The sequence below is a fragment of the Arachis hypogaea genome, chromosome 15 (genome assembly GCF_003086295.3).
Source record: "Arachis hypogaea cultivar Tifrunner chromosome 15, arahy.Tifrunner.gnm2.J5K5, whole genome shotgun sequence".
Taxonomy (NCBI): Eukaryota; Viridiplantae; Streptophyta; class Magnoliopsida; order Fabales; family Fabaceae; genus Arachis; species Arachis hypogaea.
In genome coordinates, this window is record NC_092050.1 from 110,854,003 (window position 1) to 110,859,348 (window position 5,346).

At 36.4% G+C, this 5,346-nt stretch overlaps 1 non-coding gene across 1 annotated transcript; it reads right to left on the reverse strand.

Moving 5' to 3' along the window:
• Window positions 1-4,738: 4,738 nt before the first annotated feature.
• On the reverse strand, window positions 4,739-4,846 carry LOC112753456 (small nucleolar RNA R71). Its single transcript, XR_003177844.1, has one exon. It is a non-coding gene; the product is annotated as a small nucleolar RNA R71 (small nucleolar RNA).
• Window positions 4,847-5,346: the final 500 nt, after the last annotated feature.

Genomic DNA, 5,346 nt, shown 5'->3' on the forward strand with positions numbered 1-5,346 from the left:
CCTAGAAAGCTCTTGATTCCTACTTTCCATTGCTTTTTGAATCACCTCATTTGGAGCTCTGTAGCTCAAGTTATTCTTGTTGGAAGTATACCCCTTGTATGCCTTATGGCGCCAACGTTTGCCAAAAAGCTTGAGCCAAACGTTGGCGCAAGCTTTTTCTCCCCTGGGTGTGTTGGTGTGGCGCCAACGTTTGCCAAAAAGTTTGAGACAAACGTTGGCGCAAACTTTTTCTCTCCAGGGTGTTGATTTGTGATGCCAAAAGTTTGCCCAAAAGTTTGAGGCAAACTTTTGCTCCAGCTTTTTGCTCCCTGGTTCGTTTTCAATTAATCCAAAAGTTTAAGCTAAAGTTTGAGGCAAACTTTTGCTCAAACTTTTTGTCCTCTCTTCCTCCTAGCCATTCCTTCTTGCTTCAACCTTTCTCCAAGCCTTCTTCACCTATCATTAATCAACCAAACACATCAAAGCTATGCTCAAAATCATGAGATATTCATTCTTTCATAATATGTGACAATTATAGCATAAAACCTCATGAAATTGCATTAATTCATACATGGTTGATTAAATCAAAGGAAACATGAAAATCTACTGATGAGCGGATAATTTATACGCTTTTTGACATTGTTTTTAGTATGTTTTTAGTAGGATCTGGTTACTTTTAGGGATGTTTTTCTTAGTTTTTATGTTAAATTCACATTTCTGGACTTTACTATGAGTTTGTGTGTTTTTCTGTGATTTCAGGTATTTTCTGGCTGAAATTGAGGGACTTGAGCAGAAATCAGATTCAGAGGTTGAAAAAGGACTGCTGATGCTGTTGGATTCTGACCTCCCTGCACTCAAAGTGGATTTTCTGGAGCTACAGAACTCGAAATGGCGCGCTTTCAATTGCGTTGGAAAGTAGACATCCAGGGCTTTCCAGCAATATATAATAGTTCATACTTTGGCCAAGAATTGACGACGTAAACTGGCGTTCAACGCCAGCCTTCTGCCCAAATCTGGCGTCCAGCGCCAGAAAAGGATCCAAAACCAGAGTTGAACGCCCAAACTGGCACAGAACTTGGCGTTCAACTCCACAAATGGCCTCTGCACGTGTAACACTCAAGCCCAAGCCCATGCACACACCAAGTGGGCCCCAGAAGTGGATTTATGCACCAATTACTTATTCATGTAAACCCTAGTGACTAGTTTATTATAAATAGGACCTCTTACTATTGTATGAGGCATCCTGGATCGTATTTTGATCCTGTGATCTCGTTTAGGGGACTGGCCATCTCGGCCATGCCTAGACCTTTCACTTATATATTTTCAACGGTAGAGTTTCTACACTCCATAGATTAAGGTGTGGAGCTCTGCTGTTCCTCAAAGATTAATGCAAAGTACTACTGTTTTCTATTCAATTCCTCTTATTTCTCTTCTAAGATATCCATTCGCACTCAAGAACATGATGAAGGTGATGATTATGTGTGACGCTCATCATCCTTCTCCCCTATGAACGCGTGCCTGACAAACACTTCAGTTCTACATGAATTAAGCTAGAATGAGTATCTCTTAGATCTCCTAACCAGAATCTTCGTGGCGTAAGCTAGAATGATGGCGGCATTCAAGAGAATCCGGAAAGTCTAAACCTTGTCTGTGGTATTCCGAGTAGGATTCAATGATTGAATGACTGTGACGAGCTCCGAACTCGCGATTGCAGGGCGTTAGTGACAGACGCAAAAGGATAGTAAATCCTATTCCGGCATGATCGAGAACCGACAGATGAATAGCCGTGCCGTGACAGGGTGCGTGAGCATATTATTCACTGAGAGGATAAGATGAAGCCATTGGCAAGGGTGATGCCTCCAGACGATTAGCCGTGCCGTGACAGGGCATTGGATCATTTTCCCGTGAGATGACCGAAAGTAGCCGTTGACAGTGGTGATGTATCACATAAAGCCAGCCATGGAAAGGAGTAAGACTGATTGGATGAAGATAGCAGGAAAGCAGAGGTTCAGAGGAACGAAAAGCATCTCCATTCGCTTATCTGAAATTCCTACCAATGATTTACATAAGTATCTCTATCCCTTTTATTGTTTATTTGAATCTAATAAAATATCATGTTTAAATCCGCCTGACTGAGATTTGCAAGGTGACCATAGCTTGCTTCATACCAACAATCTCCGTGGGATTCGACCCTTACTCACGTAAGGTATTACTTGGACGACCCAGTGCACTTGCTGGTTAGTTGTATCGGAGTTGTGTCCACACATAGTAAAGAGCCATAATAATGATTCCATACAATAACAAAGAGTACTACATTAATGTGATCACAATTTCGTGCACCAAGTTTTTGGCGCCGTTGCCGGGGATTGTTTGAGTATGGACAACTGACGGTTCATCCTGTTGCTCAGATTAGGTAATTTTCTTTTTGTTTTGTTTTCAAAAATCTTTCAAAAATATTTTCCTTTGTTTTCGAAAAAAAAAATTTACTAAAAAAAAAATCTTTTCAAAAATAAATTATTCTATGGCTTCAAAATTTTTAAGAATGAATTCTAGTGTTTCATGAAGTATGTTGAAGCCTATCTGGCTGTAAAGCCATACCCAAACTGCTTTGGGATTGGCTAATCACCTCAGTGGAGTCATTCCCCAATCCTTCTGGATAGGGTATGTCAGGCGTGTCATGTCTGAGTTACATGCTAAAGCTTGGCTGGCTATTAAGCCATGCCTGACCCTTTGATTGGAGCTTTAGAGCATAAGATTCCTGGAATTCATATTAAAAATTTTGGAATCCTTATTTTTCTTTTTCAAAATAATTTTTCGAAAAATATAAAATAAAAATTCAAAAAAATTAGAAAATCATAAAAATCAAAAATATTTTCTGTTTCTTGTTTGAGTCTTGAGTCATATCATAAGTTTGGTGTCAATTGCATATGCATCTTGCATTTTTTCGAAAATCTCATGCATTCATGGTGTTCTTCATGATCTTCAAGTTGTTCTTGGTAAGTCTTCTTGTTTGATCTTGATGATTTTTTGTTTTGTGTCTTATCATGTTTTTCATACGCATTCTTGAATTCTTAGTGCGTAAGCATTAAAGAATTCTAAGTTTGGTGTCTTGCATGTTTTCTTTGCATTAAAAATTTTTCAAAATTATGTTCTTGATGTTCATCATGACATTCAAAGTGTTCTTGGTGTTCATCTTGACATTCATATCATTCATGCATGCATTCATTGTTTTGATCTAAAAATTTCATGCATTGCATAATTTTCATGTTTTTCATAAAAAAATTTCAAAAATAAAAAAAAATATATCTTTCCCTTTTTCTCTCATCAAATTCGAAAATTTGGATTGACTTTTTCAAAAATTTTTAAAATCAAGTTGTTTCTTATGAGTCAAATCGAATTTTCAAATTTGAAAATCTTATCTTTTTCAAAATCTTTTTCAAAAATCAAATCTTTTTCAAAATTATTAGTTATTTTCGAAAATTCCAAAAATATTTTCCAAAAATCTTTTTCTTATACTAAATTTTCGAAAATAACTAATCAATTAATGTTTTGATTCAAAAATTTGAAGTTTGTTACTTGCTTGTTAAGAAAGATTCAAACTTTGAGTTCTAGAATCATATCTTGTGATTTCTTATGAATCAAGTCATTAATTGTGATTTTAAAAATCAAATCTTTTTCAAAACTAATTTTATCATATCTTTTCAAAAATATCTTCTTATCTTATCTTTTTCAAAAATATATTTTCAAAATATCTTTTCTAACTTCCTAACTTCTTATCTTTTCAAAATTTGTTTCAACTAACTAACTAACTCTTTGTTTGTTTCTTAACTTTTTCAAAACCACCTAACTAACTCTCTCTCTCTAATTTTCGAAAATATCTTCCCCTTTTTCAAAAATTTCTTTTTAATTAACTAATTATTTTTATTTTTTAATTTTTAATTTCAAAAATTTCGAAAAAAAAAAATACTAACAACTTTCAAAAACCAATTTTCAAAAATCACTAACTCCTTTTCAAAAATAATTTTCGAAAATTCCCCCCCTCTCTCTCATCCTATTCTATTTATTCATTCATTAACTAACATTACTTCCTCACATCATCACCAAATTCGAACCCCCTACTCTATCTGTGTTCGAATTTCTTCTTCTTTTCTTCTACTAACAATAAGGATCCTCTTTACTGTGACATAGATGATTCCTCTTCTTTTCTTTTATTCTCCTCTTTCTTATGAGCAGGGACAGAGAAAAAGGCATTCTTGTTGAAGCTGATCCAGAACCTGAAAGGACTCTGAAGAGAAAATTAAGAGAAGCTAAATTACAACAATCCAGAGACAACTTGATTGAAAATTTCGAACAAGTAAAGGAGATGGCAGCCGAACCCAACAACAATGCAAGGAGAATGCTTGGTGACTTTACTGCACCTAATTCCAATTTACATGGAAGAAGCATCTCCATTCCTGCCATTGGAGCAAACAATTTTGAGCTTAAACCTCAATTAGTTTCTCTAATGCAGCAGAACTGCAAGTTTCATGGACTTCCATCTGAAGATCCTTTTCAGTTCTTAACTGAATTCTTGCAGATATGTGATACTGTTAAGACTAATGGAATAGATCCTGAAGTCTACAGGCTCATGCTTTTCCCTTTTGCTGTAAGAGACAGAGCTAGATTATGGTTGGATTCTCAACCTAAAGACAGCCTGAACTCTTGGGATAAGCTGGTCACGACTTTCTTAGCCAAGTACTTTCCTCCTCAAAAGCTGAGCAAGCTTAGAGCTGATGTTCAAACCTTCAGACAGAAAGAAGGTGAATCTCTCTATGAAGCTTGGGAAAGATACAAACAGTTGACCAAAAAGTGTCCTTCTGACATGCTTTCAGAATGGACCATCCTGGATATATTCTATGATGGTCTGTCTGAGCTATCAAAGATGTCACTGGACACTTCTGCAGGTGGATCCATTCACCTAAAGAAAATGCCTGCAGAAGCTCAAGAACTCATTGACATGGTTGCTAATAACCAGTTCATGTACACTTCTGAAAGGAATCCTGTGAATAATGGGACGCCTATGAAGAAGGGAGTTCTTGAGGTTGATACTCTGAATGCCATATTGGCTCAAAACAAAATATTGACTCAGCAAGTCAATATGATTTCTCAGAGTCTGCATGGAATGCAAGCTGCATCCAACAGTACTCAAGAGGCATCTTCTGAAGAGGAAGCCTATGATCCTGAGAACCCTGCAATAGCAGAGGTAAATTACTTAGGTGAACCTTATGGAAACACCTATAACTCAACATGGAGAAATCATCCAAATTTCTCATGGAAGGATCAAAAGCCCCAACAAGGCTTTAACAATGGTGGAAGAAACAGGTTTAG